We start from the raw sequence: 18,116 nt of genomic DNA on the forward strand, positions 1-18,116 counted from the left end.
CTGTCACCATGGGCAATGTCATGATGAGAAGTGTCACCATAGGCAATGTCATCGGGGGCACTGTCACCATGATCACTGCCACCACTGTCACTGTCATTTTGAGCACTGTCACCAAGGGCACTGCAACTATGAGCACTGTCACCATGAGCACTGTCACCATTGCGAGTATCACCATGTGCACTGTCACCATGGGCACTATCACAATGAGAACTGTCAGCGTGGGCACTGTCACTGTTGGCAAGGGCACCGTGGGCACATCCACCATGGGCAAAGTCACCATGGGCACTATCACTGTGAGCACTGTCAACATGAGCACGTCACCATGGGCACTGTCAACATGTGTACTATCTCGAAGGGCAATGTCACCATGAGCGTTGTCAGGATGGGCAATTACACCAGGAGCACTGTCACCAAAGGCACTATCACCATGAGCAATGTCACTGTGGGCCGTGTCACCAGGGGCACTATCACCATGGTTAATGTTATCATTGGCACTTTCCCGTGAGCACTGAAACCCTGGGCACTGTCATCATGGCACGGTCACCGTGAGCACTATCTCCATGAGCACAGCCACTGTGAACACCATCACCATAATCACTGGCCTCATCGGTACTGTCACCATGAGCAATGCCACAATGAGCACTGTCAGCATGGGCACTGTCACAATGCGGAGTGTCACCATGAGCCATATCACCATGGGAAATGTCACTGTGAGAAGTGTCACCATAGGCAATGTCACCATGGGCAATGTCACCATGGGAAATGCCATTTTGAGCACTGTCACCATGGGTACTGCCACCATTAGTACTGTCACCATGAGTACTGTAACCATTGGCAGTATGACCATGTGCACTTTCACGATGGGCACTATCACCATGACAACTCTCAGAGTGAGCACTGTCACTGTGGGAACTGGCATTGTGTGCAATTCCACCGTGGGCAATGTGACCATGGGCACTATCACTGTGAGCACTGTCAATATGAGCACGTCTACATGAGCCCTGTCACCATGAGCAATGTCACCGTGAGAAGTGTCACTATAGGCAATGTCACCGTAGGCACTGTCACCATGGTCACTGCCACCACTGTCACTGTCATTTTGAGCACTGTCACCATGGGTACTGCAACCATGAGCACTGTCACCATGAGCACTGTCACCATTGCGAGTATCACCATGTGCACTGTCACCATGGGCACTATCACAATGAGAACTGTCAGTGTGGGCACTGTCACTGTTGGCAAGGGCACCGTGGTCACTTCCACCATGGGCAATGTCACCATGGGCACTATCACTGTGAGCACTGTCAACATGAGCACGTCACCATGGGCACTGTCAACATGGGTACTATCTCGAAGGGCAATGTCACCATGAGCATTGTCAGGATGGGCAATTTCACCAGGAGCACTGTCACCAAAGGCACTATCACCATGAGCAATGTCACTGTGGGCCGTGTCACCAGAGGCACTATCACCATGGGTAATGTTATCATTGGCACATTCCCCGTGAGCATTGTCACCCTGGGCACTGTCATCATGGGCACGGTCACCGTGAGCACTATCTCCATGAGCACAGCCACTGTGAACACCATCACCATAATCACTGGCCTCATCGGTACTGTCACCATGAGCACTGCCACAATGAGCACTGTCAGCATGGGCACTACCCCCATGAGCACTGTCACTATGAGAACTGCTACCATGGGTATTTTCGCCATGAGTACTGTCACCCTGGGTATTGTCACCATTTGCACTGTCACCATGAGGACTATTACCGTGAGCACTATCAAAGTGAGATCTCTCACCATGGTCACTGTCACCATGGCACCTTGCACAATGGGGAATGTCAAAATGAGTGCTGTCACCATTGCCACTATCACCGTGAGCCTTCTCACTGTGGTCAGTGTCACCATGGGCACTGTCACCATGAGCACTGTCAGCATAGGCAATGTCACCGTGGTCAGTGTCACCATGAGCACTGTCAACATGGGCACTCATACAGTGGGCACTGTCACTGTGAGCAGTGTCACCTTGGGTACTGCCACCATGAGCAGTGTCTCTGTGAGTACTGTCAGCATGGGTTTTTACCGTGAGCACTGTCACCATGAGCCTTGTCTCAATTTTTCAGTGCCACCATGTGCACAACCACCATGTGCACTCTCTCCATGGGCACTCTCACAGAGAACACTATCTCCATAAGAACTGTCTTCCTGGGCACTGTCACCAAGGGCACGGCCATCATGTGAACTGTAACCAATGTCAGTATCACTGTGAGAAGTGTCACCATGGGAATTACCAACATAGGCACTGTCATCATGAGCACTTTCAGAATGGGAACTGTCACCATGGGCCCTATCAACGTGAGGACTCTCACCATGGGAATGATCGCCATGGGCACTATCAGCATTAGAACTGTCACCGTGGTGACTGTCATGATGGAATTTGTCACTGTGAGCACTGTCACGATAGGCAAAATCAGGGTTTGCACTGTCCCCTTGGGCCCTGTCACAGTGAGCACTATCACTTTGACGGTGGTGTCCATGGGCACTGCCACCATGGACACTACCAAATTGAGAATTATCACCATTTGTACTCTCAGCGTGGTCATGGCCAACAAGTGCACTATCAATATGCTCACTATGACCGTGAGCACTGTCACTATGGGCACCTTAATCATGGGCACTATTACCGTGAGCACTATCACCATCGGCACTATCACTGTGATCACTGTCACCATAGACACTATCATGGTGAGCACATTTAACATGAGCATTGTAACAGTGAGCACTGTCACAATGGGTAATGCAGCCATGAACCCAGTCACCGTGAGCACTGTCAGCATGGGTTGTCACCTTGTGCACTGTCAGCATAAGCACTGTCACCATGGGCACTATAACTATTTTTCAGTGCAACCATGTGCATTACAACCATGTGCACTGTCACCTTGGACACTATCACCATGAGCACTATCACCATGAGTAGTGTCATCATGGGCAATGGCACAGCCACCATCTGCAATCTTACCATGGTCACTATCACTGTGAGCACTGTCACCAATGGAACTACCAACATGGGCACTGTCATCATGAGCACTTTCACCATACGAACTGTCACCATGGGCACTATGAACGTGAGAACACTCACCATGGGCACTGTCACCATGAGCATTGTCACCATAGTCACTGTCACCGTGAGAACTGTCACCATGTGCAGGGTCAACAAGGGCACTATCACATGGAGCAGTATCACCATGTGTACTGTCACCATAGGCACTGTCACCATGGGCACGTTCACCAAGTACACTATCACTATGCTCACTATTACTCTGAACACTCTCAACATGGGCACTATCTCCGGGAGCATTATCAGCATCGGTACCGCAATCATGATTACTGTAACCATGGGTCATATTACCGTAAGCACGGATACTATGGGCACTGTCACCATGTGCACGGCCCCATCGGTACTCTCACCATGGGAACTGCCACCATGAGCACTGTCACCATGAGCACTGGCACCACGAGCACTGCCACCCAGGGCAGTGCCACCATGAGCACTGTCACCATAACTGTTGGTATGAGAATTGTAACCATGGGCCATTTCTCAATGAGTGATGTCACCATGTGTATTTTCACCTTGGGCACTCTCAACATAAACAGTATTACCATTAGCACTTTCACTGTGAGCACTGTCACCATGGGCACTGGCACAATGTCGTGTGTCACCATGAGCAATGTCACAATGGGAAATGTCACCGTGAGAAGTGTCACCATAGGCAAGGTCACCATGGGCAATGTCACCATGGGAACTGCCATTTTGAGCACTGTCACCATGGGTGCTGCAACCATGAGTACTGTCACCATGAGTACTGTCACCATTGGCTGTATGACCATGTGCACTGTCACCATGGGCACTATCACCATGACAACTCTCAGCGTGAGCACTGTCACTGTGGGAACTGGCATTGTGTGCAATTCCACCATGGGCAATGTCACCATGGGCACTATCACTGCAAGCTCTGTCAATATGAGCACGTCTACATGAACCCTGTCACCATGAGCAATGTCACCGTGAGAAGTGTCACTATAGGCAATGTCACCGTAGGCACTGTCACCATGGTCACTGCCACCACTGTCACTGTCATTTTGAGCACTGTCACCATGGGTACTGCAACCATGAGCACTGTCACCATGAGCAGTGTCAACATGGGCACTCATACAGTGGGTGCTGTCACTGTGAGCACGGTCACCATGGGTACTGCCACCATGAGCAGTGTCTCTGTGAGTATTGTCAGCATGGGTTTTTACCGTGAGCACTGTCACCATGAGCCCTGTCACCATTTTTCAGTGCCACCATGTGCACTACAACCATGTGCACTCTCACCATGGGCACTATCACCGAGAACACTGTCACCGTAAGTACTGTCTTCATGGGCACTGTCACCAAGGTCACGGCCAACATGTGAACTGTAACCATTGTCAGTATCACTGTGAGAAGTGTCACCATGGGAATTACCAACATAGGAACTGTCATCATGAGCACATTCAAAATGGGAACTGTCACCATGGACACTATCACCGTGAGGACTCTCACCATGGGAATGATCGCCATGGGCACTAACACCTTGAGAATTATCACCATGAGTACTGTCACCATGGGTATTGTCATTATGGGCACTATCAGCATTAGAACTGTTACGGTGGTCACTGTCACGATGGAATTTGTCACTGTGAGCACTGTCACGATAGGCAAAGTCACGGTTTGCACTGTCCCCTTGGGCCCTGTCACAGTGAGCACTATCACTTTGCCGGTGGTGTCCATGGGCACTGCCACCATGGACACAACCAACTTGAGAATTATCACTATTTGTACTCTCAGCGTGGTCATGGTCAACAAGTGCACTACCACTATGCTCACTATGACCGTGAGCACTGTCACCATGGGCAACTTAACCATGGGCACTATCACCATGAGCACTATCACCATCGGCACTATCACTGTGATCACTATCACCATGGACACTATCATGGTGAGCACAGTTAACATGAGCATTGTAACAGTGAGCACTGTCACAATGGATAATGCAACCATGAGCCCAGTCACCGTGAGCACTGTCAGCATGGGTTGTCACCTTGTGCACTTTCAGCATGAGCACTGTCACCATGGGCACTATAAATATGTTCCAGTGCCACCGTTTGCATTACAACCATGTGCACTGTCACCTTGCACACTATCACCATGAACACTGTCACCATGAGTACTGTCATCATGGGCAATGGCACAGCCACCATCTGCAATCTTACCATGGTCACTATCACAGTGAGCACTGTCACCAATGGAACTACCAACATGGGCACTGTCATCATGAGCACTTTCACCATACGAACTGTCATCATGGGCACGATGAACTTGAGAATGCTCACAATGGGCACTGTCACCATGAGCATTGTCATCATAGGCAATGTCACCGTGAGAACTATCATCATGCGCACTGTCCACAAGGGCACTATCACATTGAGCTGTAACACCATGTGTACTGTCATCTTGGGCACAGTCACCATGGGCACACTCACCAAGTACACTATCACTATGCTCACTATTACTCTGAACACTGTCACCATGGGCACCGTAACCATGGGCACTATCATCGGGAGCATTATCAGCATTGGCACAACAGGCGTGATAACTGTCACCATGGGTCATATCACCGTGAGCACGGTTGCCATGGGCTCTGTCACGATGGGCAATGCCCCATTGGTACTCTCACCATGGGAACTGCCACCATGAGCACTGTCACCATGAGCACTGACACCACGAGCACTGCCACCGAGGGCACTGCAACCATGAGCACTCTCACCATGAGAACTGTTACTATGAGAAATGTAACCATGGGCAATTTCTCGATGAGTACTCTCACCATGGATATTTTCACCTTGGGCACTCTCAACGTAAACAGTATTACCATGAGCACTTTCACTGTGAGCCCTGTCACCATGGGCACTGTCACAGTGCAGAGTGTCACCATGAGCCATGTCACCATGGGAAATGTCACCGTGAGAAGTGTCACCATAGGCAATGTCACTATGGGCAATGTCACCATGGGAAATGCCATTTTGAGCACTGTCACCATGGGTACTGCCACCATGAGTACTGTCACCATGGGTACTGTCACCATAGGCAGTATCACCATGTGCACTGTCACCATGGGCACTATCACCATGACAACTCTCAGCATGAGCACTGTCACTGTGGGCACTGGCATCGTGAGCAATTCCACCATGGGCAATGTCACCATGGGCACTATCACTGTGAGCACTCTCAACATGAGCAAGTCACCATGAGCCCTGTCACCATGGGCAATGTCACCGTGAGTAGTGTCAACATAGGCAATGTCATCGTGGGCACTGTCACCATGAGCACCACTGTCACTGTCATTTTGAGCACTGTCACCAAGGGCACTGCAACCATGAGCACTGTCACCATGAGCACTGTCACCATTGCGAGTATCACCATGTGCACTGTCACCATGGGCACTATCACAATGAGAACTGTCAGCGTGGGCACTGTCACTGTTGGCAAGGGCACCGTGGGCACATCACCATGGGCAAAGTCACCATGGGCACTATCACTGTGAGCACTGTCAACATGAGCACGTCACCATGGGCACTGTCAACATGTGTACTATCTCGAAGGGCAATGTCACCATGAGCATAGTCAGGATGGGCAATTACACCAGGAGCACTGTCACCAAAGGCACTATCACCATGAGCAATGTCACTGTGGGCCGTGTCACCAGGGGCACTATCACCATGGTTAATGTTATCATTGGCACTTTCCCCGTGAGTACTGTCACCCTGGGCAATGTCATCATGGCACGGTCACTGTGAGCACTCTCTCCATGAGCACAGCCACTGTGAACACCATCACCATAATCACTGGCCTCATCGGTACTGTCACCATGAGCACTGCCACAATGAGCACTGTCAGCATGGGCACTGTCACAATGCGGAGTGTCACCATGAGCCATATCACCATGGGAAATGTCACTGTGAGAAGTGTCACCATAGGCAATGTCACCATGGGCAATGTCACCATGGGAAATGCCATTTTGAGCACTGTCACCATGGGTACTGCCACCATTAGTACTGTCACCATGAGTACTGTAACCATTGGCAGTATGACCATGTGCACTTTCACGATGGGCACTATCACCATGACAACTCTCAGCGTGAGCACTGTCACTGTGGGAACTGGCATTGTGTGCAATTCCACCATGGGCAATGTGACCATGGGCACTATCACTGTGAGCACTGTCAATATGAGCACGTCTACATGAGCCCTGTCACCATGAGCAATGTCACCGTGAGAAGTGTCACTATAGGCTTTGTCACCGTAGGCACTGTCACCATGGTCACTGCCACCACTGTCACTGTCATTTTGAGCACTGTCACCATGGGTACTGCAACCATGAGCACTGTCACCATGAGCACTGTCACCATTGCGAGTATCACCATGTGCACTGTCACCATGGGCACTATCACAATGAGAACTGTCAGTGTGGGCACTGTCACTGTTGGCAAGGGCACCGTGGTCACTTCCACCATGGGCAATGTCACCATGGGCACTATCACTGTGAGCACTGTAAACATGAGCACGTCACCATGGGCACTGTCAACATGGGTACTATCTCGAAGGGCAATGTCACCATGAGCATTGTCAGGATGGGCAATTTCACCAGGAGCACTGTCACCAAAGGCACTATCACCATGAGCAATGTCACTGTGGGCCGTGTCACCAGAGGCACTATCACCATGGTTAATGTTATCATTGGCACTTTCCCCGTGAGCATTGTCACCCTGGGCACTGTCATCATGGGCACGGTCACCGTGAGCACTATCTCCATGAGCACAGCCACTGTGAACACCATCACCATAATCACTGGCCTCATCGGTACTGTCACCATGAGCACTGCCACAATGAGCACTGTCAGCATGGACACTACCCCCATGAGCACTGTCACTATGAGAACTGCTACCATGGGTATTTTCGCCATGAGTACTGTCACCCTGTGTATTGTCACCATTTGCACTGTCACCATGAGGACTATTACCGTGAGCACTATCAAAGTGAGATCTCTCACCATGGTCACTGTCACCATGGCACCTTGCACAATGGGGAATGTCAAAATGAGTGCTGTCACCATTGCCACTATCACCGTGAGCCTTCTCACTGTGGTCAGTGTCACCATGGGCACTGTCACCATGAGCACTGTCAGCATAGGCAATGTCACCGTGGTCAGTGTCACCATGAGCACTGTCACCATGGGCACGTTCACCAAGTACACTATCACTATGCTCACTATTACTCTGAACACTCTCAACATGGGCACTATCTCCGCGAGCATTATCAGCATCGGTACCGCAATCATGATTACTGTAACCATGGGTCATATTACCGTAAGCACAGATACTATGGGCACTGTCACCATGTGCATGGCCCCATCGGTACTCTCACCATGGGAACTGCCACCATGAGCACTGTTACCATGAGCACAGGCACCACGAGCACTGCCACCCAGGGCAGTGCCACCATGAGCACTGTCACTATAACTGTTGGTATGAGAATTGTAACCATGGGCCATTTCTCAATGAGTAATGTCACCATGTGTATTTTCACCTTGGGCACTCTCAACATAAACAGTATTACCATTAGCACTTTCACTGTGAGCACTGTCACCATGGGCACTGGCACAATGTCGTGTGTCACCATGAGCAATGTCACAATGGGAAATGTCACCGTGAGAAGTGTCACCATAGGCAATGTCACCATGGGCAATGTCACCATGGGAACTGCCATTTTGAGCACTGTCACCATGGGTGCTGCAACCATGAGTACTGTCACCATGAGTACTGTCACCATTGGCAGTATGACCATGTGCACTGTCACCATGGGCACTAACACCATGACAACTCTCAGCGTGAGCACTGTCACTGTGGGAACTGGCATTGTGTGCAATTCCACCATGGGCAATGTCACCATGGGCACTATCACTGCAAGCTCTGTCAATATGAGCACGTCTACATGAGCCCTGTCACCATGAGCAATGTCACCGTGAGAAGTGTCACTATAGGCAATGTCACCGTAGGCACTGTCACCATGGTCACTGCCACCACTGTCACTGTCATTTTGAGCACTGTAACCATGGGTACTGCAACCATGAGCACTGTCACCATGAGCAGTGTCAACATGGGCACTCATACAGTGGGCGCTGACACTGTGAGCACGGTCACCATGGGTACTGCCACCATGAGCAGTGTCTCTGTGAGTATTGTCAGCATGGGTTTTTACCGTGAGCACTGTCACCATGAGCCCTGTCACCATTTTTCAGTGCCACCATGTGCACTACCACCATGTGCACTCTCACCATGGGCACTATCAACGAGAACACTGTCACCGTAAGTACTGTCTTCATGGGCACTGTCACCAAGGGCACGGCCAACATGTGAACTTAACCATTGTCAGTATCACTGTTAGAAGTGTCACCATGGGAATTACCACCATAGGCACTGTCATCATGAGCACTTTCAGAATGGGAACTGTCACCATGGGCACTATCACCGTGAGGACTCTCACCATGGGAATTATCGCCATGGGCACTATCAGCACTAGAAGTGTCACCGTGGTCACTGTCACGATGGAATTTGTCACTGTGTGCACTGTCACGATAGGCAAAGTCACGGTTTGCTCTGTCCCCTTGGGCCCTGTCACAGTGAGCACTATCACTTTGACAGTGCTGTCCATGGGCACTGCCACCATGGACACTACCAACTTGAGAATTATCACCATTTGTACTCTCAGCGTGGTCATCGTCAACAAGTGCACTATCACTATGCTCACTATGACCGTGAGCTCTGTCACCATAGGCACTATCACTGTGATCACTATCACCATGGACACTATCATGGTGAGCACAGTTAACATGAGCATTGTAACTGTGAGCACTGTCACAATGGGTAATGCAACCATGAGCCCAGTCACCGTGAGCACTGTCAGCATGGGTTGTCACCTTGTGCACTGTCAGCATGAGCACTGTCACCATGGGCACTATAACTATTTTTCAGTACCGCCATATGCATTACAAACATGTGCACTGTCACCTTGTTCACAAACACCATGAGCACTGTCACCATGAGTACTGTCATCATGGGCAATGGCACAGCCAACATCTGAAATCTTACCATGGACACTATCACTGTGAGCTCTGTCACCAATGGAACTACCAACATGGGCACTGTCATCATGAGCACTTTCACCATACGAACTGTCACCATGGGCACGATGAACGTGAGAACGGTCACCATGGGCACTGTCACCATGAGCATTGTCACCATAGGCACTGTCACCGTGCGAACTGTCACCATGCGCAGGTTCAACAAGGGCACTATCACATGGAGCATTATCACCATGTGTACTGTCACCATAGGCACTGTCACCATGGGCACAGTCAACAAGTACACTATCACTATGCTCACTATTACTCTGAACACTGTCACCATGGGCACCTTAACCATGGGCACTAATTCCGGGAGCATTATCAGCATCGGTACCACAATCATGATAACTGTAACCATGGGTCATATAACCGTAAGCACGGTTACCATGGGCAATGTCACCAAGGGAAATGCCATTTTGAGCACTGTCACCATGGGTACTGCCACCATGAGCACTGTCACCATGAGCCCTGACACCACGAGCAGTGCCACCCAGGGCAGTACCACCATGAGCACTGTCACCATAACTGTTGCTATGAGAATTGTAACCATGGGCAATTTCTCAATGAATAATGTCACCATGTGTATTTTCACCTTGGGCACTCGCAACGTAAACAGTATTTCCATTAGCACTTTCACTGTGAGCACTGTCACCATGGGCACTGGCACAATGCGGTGTGTCACCGTGAGCCATGTCACCATGGGAAATGTCACCGTGAGAAGTGTCACCATAGGCAATGTCACCATGGGCAATGTCACCATGGGAAATGCCATTTTTTAGCACTGTCACCATGGGTACTGAAACCATGAGTACTGTCACCATTGGCAGTATGACCATGTGCACTGTCACCATGGGCACTATCACCATAACAACTCTCAGCGTGAGCACTGTCACTGTGGGAACTGGCATTGTGTGCAATTCCACCATGGGCAATGTCACCATGGGCACTATCACTGCAAGCACTGTCAATATGAGCACGTCAACATGAGCCCTGTCACCATGAGCAATGTCACCGTGAGAAGTGTCACTATAGGCAATGTCACCGTAGGCCCTGTCAACATGATCACTGCCACCAATGTCACTGTCATTTTGAGCACTGTAACCATGGGTACTGCAACCATTAGCACTGTCACCATGAGCAGTGTCAACATTGCCACTCATACAGTGGGCGTTGTCACTGTGAGCACGGTCACCATGGGTACTGCCACCATGAGCAGTGTCTCTGTGAGTACTGTCAGCATGGGCTTTTACCGTGAGCACTGTCACCATGAGCAATGTCACCATTTTTCAGTGCCACCATGTGCACTACAACCATGTGCACTCTCACCATGGGCACTATCACCGAGAACACTGTCACGGTAAGTACTGTCTTCATGGGCACTGTCACCAAGGGCACGGCCAACATGTGAACTGTAACCATTGTCAGTATCACTGTGAGAAGTGTCACCATGGGAATTACCAACATAGGAACTGTCATCATGAGCACATTCAAAATGGGAACTGTCACCATGGACACTATCACCGTGAGGACTCTCACCATGGGAATGATCGCCAGGGGCACTAACACCTTGAGAATTATCACCATGAGTACTGTCACCATGGGTATTGTCACTATGGGCACTATCAGCATTAGAACTGTTACGGTGGTCACTGTCACGATGGAATTTGTCACTGTGAGCACTGTCACGATAGGCAAAGTCACGGTTTGCACTGTCCCCTTGGGCCCTGTCACAGTGAGCACTATGATTTTGATGGTGGTGGCCATGGGCAGTGCCACCATGGACACAACCAACTTGAGAATTATCACTATTTGTACTCTCAGCGTGGTCATGGTCAACAAGTGCACTACCAATATGCTCACTATGACTGTGAGCACTGTCACCATGGGCAACTTAACCATGGGCACTATCACCATGAGCACTATCACCATCGGCACTATCACTGTGATCACTATCACCATGGACAGTATCATGGTGAGCACAGTTAACATGAGCATTGTAACAGTGAGCACTGTCACAATGTGTCTTGCAACCATGAGCCCAGTCACCGTGAGCACTGTCAGCATGGGTTGTCACCTTGTGCATTGTCAGCATGAGCACTGTCACCATGGGCACTATAACTATTTTTCAGTGCCACCATGTGCATTACAACCATGTGCACTGTCACCTTGCACACTATCACCATGAGCACTGTCACCATGAGTACTGTCATCATGGGCAATGGCACAGCCACCATCTGCAATCTTACCATGGTCACTATCACTGTGAGCACTGTCACCAATGGAACTACCAACATGGGCACTGTCATCATGAGCACTTTCACCATACGAACTGTCACCATGGGCACGATGAACGTGAGAACGGTCACCATGGGCACTGTCACCATGAGCATTGTCATCATAGGCAATGTCACCGTGAGAACTATCATCATGCGCACTGTCCACAAGGGCACTACCACATTGAGCTGTAACACCATGTGTACTATCATCTTGGGCACAGTCCCCATGGGCACACTCACCAAGTACACTATCACTATGCTCACTATTACTCTGAACACTGTCCCCATGGGCACAGTAACCATGGGCACTATCACCGGGAGCATTATCAGCATCGGCACAACAGGCGTGATAACTGTCACCATGGGTCATAACACCGTGAGCACGGCTGCCATGGGCACTGTCACGATGGGCAATGCCTCATTGGTACTCTCACCATGGGAACTGCCACTGTGCTGCCATGAGCACTTTCACTGTGAGCACTGTCACCATGGGCACTGTCACAGTGCGGAGTGTCACCATGAGCCATGTCACCATGGGAAATGTCACCGTGAGAAGTGTCACCATAGGCAATGTCACCATGTGCAATGTCACCATGGGAAATGCCATTTTGAGCACTGTCACCATGGGTACTGCCACCATGAGTACTGTCACCATGAGCACTGACACCACGAGCAGTGCCACCCAGGGCAGTACCACCATGAGCACTGTCACCATAACTGTTGCTATGAGAATTGTAACCATGGGCAATTTCTCAATGAGTAATGTCACCATGTGTATTTTGACCTTGGCATCGTGAGGAATTCCACCATGGGCAATGTCACCATGGGCACTATCACTGTGAGGACTCTCAACATGAGCACGTCAACATAAGCCCTGTCACCATGGGCAATGTCATGATGAGAAGTGTCACTATAGGCAATGTCATCGGGGGCACTGTCACCATGATCACTGCCACCACTGTCACTGTCATTTTGAGCACTGTCACCAAGGGCACTGCAACTATGAGCACTGTCACCATGAGCACTGTCACCATTGCGAGTATCACCATGTGCACTGTCACCATGGGCACTATCACAATGAGAACTGTCAGCGTGGGCACTGTCACTGTTGGCAAGGGCACCGTGGGCACATCCACCATGGGCAAAGTCACCATGGGCACTATCACTGTGAGCACTGTCAACATGAGCACGTCACCATGGGCACTGTCAACATGTGTACTATCTCGAAGGGCAATGTCACCATGAGCGTTGTCAGGATGGGCAATTACACCAGGAGCACTGTCACCAAAGGCACTATCACCATGAGCAATGTCACTGTGGGCCGTGTCACCAGGGGCACTATCACCATGGTTAATGTTATCATTGGCACTTTCCCGTGAGCACTGAAACCCTGGGCACTGTCATCATGGCACGGTCACCGTGAGCACTATCTCCATGAGCACAGCCACTGTGAACACCATCACCATAATCACTGGCCTCATCGGTACTGTCACCATGAGCAATGCCACAATGAGCACTGTCAGCATGGGCACTGTCACAATGCGGAGTGTCACCATGAGCCATATCACCATGGGAAATGTCACTGTGAGAAGTGTCACCATAGGCAATGTCACCATGGGCAATGTCACCATGGGAAATGCCATTTTGAGCACTGTCACCATGGGTACTGCCACCATTAGTACTGTCACCATGAGTACTGTAACCATTGGCAGTATGACCATGTGCACTTTCACGATGGGCACTATCACCATGACAACTCTCAGAGTGAGCACTGTCACTGTGGGAACTGGCATTGTGTGCAATTCCACCGTGGGCAATGTGACCATGGGCACTATCACTGTGAGCACTGTCAATATGAGCACGTCTACATGAGCCCTGTCACCATGAGCAATGTCACCGTGAGAAGTGTCACTATAGGCAATGTCACCGTAGGCACTGTCACCATGGTCACTGCCACCACTGTCACTGTCATTTTGAGCACTGTCACCATGGGTACTGCAACCATGAGCACTGTCACCATGAGCACTGTCACCATTGCGAGTATCACCATGTGCACTGTCACCATGGGCACTATCACAATGAGAACTGTCAGTGTGGGCACTGTCACTGTTGGCAAGGGCACCGTGGTCACTTCCACCATGGGCAATGTCACCATGGGCACTATCACTGTGAGCACTGTCAACATGAGCACGTCACCATGGGCACTGTCAACATGGGTACTATCTCGAAGGGCAATGTCACCATGAGCATTGTCAGGATGGGCAATTTCACCAGGAGCACTGTCACCAAAGGCACTATCACCATGAGCAATGTCACTGTGGGCCGTGTCACCAGAGGCACTATCACCATGGGTAATGTTATCATTGGCACATTCCCCGTGAGCATTGTCACCCTGGGCACTGTCATCATGGGCACGGTCACCGTGAGCACTATCTCCATGAGCACAGCCACTGTGAACACCATCACCATAATCACTGGCCTCATCGGTACTGTCACCATGAGCACTGCCACAATGAGCACTGTCAGCATGGGCACTACCCCCATGAGCACTGTCACTATGAGAACTGCTACCATGGGTATTTTCGCCATGAGTACTGTCACCCTGGGTATTGTCACCATTTGCACTGTCACCATGAGGACTATTACCGTGAGCACTATCAAAGTGAGATCTCTCACCATGGTCACTGTCACCATGGCACCTTGCACAATGGGGAATGTCAAAATGAGTGCTGTCACCATTGCCACTATCACCGTGAGCCTTCTCACTGTGGTCAGTGTCACCATGGGCACTGTCACCATGAGCACTGTCAGCATAGGCAATGTCACCGTGGTCAGTGTCACCATGAGCACTGTCAACATGGGCACTCATACAGTGGGCACTGTCACTGTGAGCAGTGTCACCTTGGGTACTGCCACCATGAGCAGTGTCTCTGTGAGTACTGTCAGCATGGGTTTTTACCGTGAGCACTGTCACCATGAGCCTTGTCTCAATTTTTCAGTGCCACCATGTGCACAACCACCATGTGCACTCTCTCCATGGGCACTCTCACAGAGAACACTATCTCCATAAGAACTGTCTTCCTGGGCACTGTCACCAAGGGCACGGCCATCATGTGAACTGTAACCAATGTCAGTATCACTGTGAGAAGTGTCACCATGGGAATTACCAACATAGGCACTGTCATCATGAGCACTTTCAGAATGGGAACTGTCACCATGGGCCCTATCAACGTGAGGACTCTCACCATGGGAATGATCGCCATGGGCACTATCAGCATTAGAACTGTCACCGTGGTGACTGTCATGATGGAATTTGTCACTGTGAGCACTGTCACGATAGGCAAAATCAGGGTTTGCACTGTCCCCTTGGGCCCTGTCACAGTGAGCACTATCACTTTGACGGTGGTGTCCATGGGCACTGCCACCATGGACACTACCAAATTGAGAATTATCACCATTTGTACTCTCAGCGTGGTCATGGCCAACAAGTGCACTATCAATATGCTCACTATGACCGTGAGCACTGTCACTATGGGCACCTTAATCATGGGCACTATTACCGTGAGCACTATCACCATCGGCACTATCACTGTGATCACTGTCACCATAGACACTATCATGGTGAGCACATTTAACATGAGCATTGTAACAGTGAGCACTGTCACAATGGGTAATGCAGCCATGAACCCAGTCACCGTGAGCACTGTCAGCATGGGTTGTCACCTTGTGCACTGTCAGCATAAGCACTGTCACCATGGGCACTATAACTATTTTTCAGTGCAACCATGTGCATTACAACCATGTGCACTGTCACCTTGGACACTATCACCATGAGCACTATCACCATGAGTAGTGTCATCATGGGCAATGGCACAGCCACCATCTGCAATCTTACCATGGTCACTATCACTGTGAGCACTGTCACCAATGGAACTACCAACATGGGCACTGTCATCATGAGCACTTTCACCATACGAACTGTCACCATGGGCACTATGAACGTGAGAACACTCACCATGGGCACTGTCACCATGAGCATTGTCACCATAGTCACTGTCACCGTGAGAACTGTCACCATGTGCAGGGTCAACAAGGGCACTATCACATGGAGCAGTATCACCATGTGTACTGTCACCATAGGCACTGTCACCATGGGCACGTTCACCAAGTACACTATCACTATGCTCACTATTACTCTGAACACTCTCAACATGGGCACTATCTCCGGGAGCATTATCAGCATCGGTACCGCAATCATGATTACTGTAACCATGGGTCATATTACCGTAAGCACGGATACTATGGGCACTGTCACCATGTGCACGGCCCCATCGGTACTCTCACCATGGGAACTGCCACCATGAGCACTGTCACCATGAGCACTGGCACCACGAGCACTGCCACCCAGGGCAGTGCCACCATGAGCACTGTCACCATAACTGTTGGTATGAGAATTGTAACCATGGGCCATTTCTCAATGAGTGATGTCACCATGTGTATTTTCACCTTGGGCACTCTCAACATAAACAGTATTACCATTAGCACTTTCACTGTGAGCACTGTCACCATGGGCACTGGCACAATGTCGTGTGTCACCATGAGCAATGTCACAATGGGAAATGTCACCGTGAGAAGTGTCACCATAGGCAAGGTCACCATGGGCAATGTCACCATGGGAACTGCCATTTTGAGCACTGTCACCATGGGTGCTGCAACCATGAGTACTGTCACCATGAGTACTGTCACCATTGGCTGTATGACCATGTGCACTGTCACCATGGGCACTATCACCATGACAACTCTCAGCGTGAGCACTGTCACTGTGGGAACTGGCATTGTGTGCAATTCCACCATGGGCAATGTCACCATGGGCACTATCACTGCAAGCTCTGTCAATATGAGCACGTCTACATGAACCCTGTCACCATGAGCAATGTCACCGTGAGAAGTGTCACTATAGGCAATGTCACCGTAGGCACTGTCACCATGGTCACTGCCACCACTGTCACTGTCATTTTGAGCACTGTCACCATGGGTACTGCAACCATGAGCACTGTCACCATGAGCAGTGTCAACATGGGCACTCATACAGTGGGTGCTGTCACTGTGAGCACGGTCACCATGGGTACTGCCACCATGAGCAGTGTCTCTGTGAGTATTGTCAGCATGGGTTTTTACCGTGAGCACTGTCACCATGAGCCCTGTCACCATTTTTCAGTGCCACCATGTGCACTACAACCATGTGCACTCTCACCATGGGCACTATCACCGAGAACACTGTCACCGTAAGTACTGTCTTCATGGGCACTGTCACCAAGGTCACGGCCAACATGTGAACTGTAACCATTGTCAGTATCACTGTGAGAAGTGTCACCATGGGAATTACCAACATAGGAACTGTCATCATGAGCACATTCAAAATGGGAACTGTCACCATGGACACTATCACCGTGAGGACTCTCACCATGGGAATGATCGCCATGGGCACTAACACCTTGAGAATTATCACCATGAGTACTGTCACCATGGGTATTGTCATTATGGGCACTATCAGCATTAGAACTGTTACG

The sequence above is a fragment of the Mesoplodon mirus genome, assembly GCF_964341445.2.
Source record: "Mesoplodon mirus genome assembly, chromosome: 1".
In the NCBI taxonomy this organism is placed as follows: Eukaryota; Metazoa; Chordata; class Mammalia; order Artiodactyla; family Ziphiidae; genus Mesoplodon; species Mesoplodon mirus.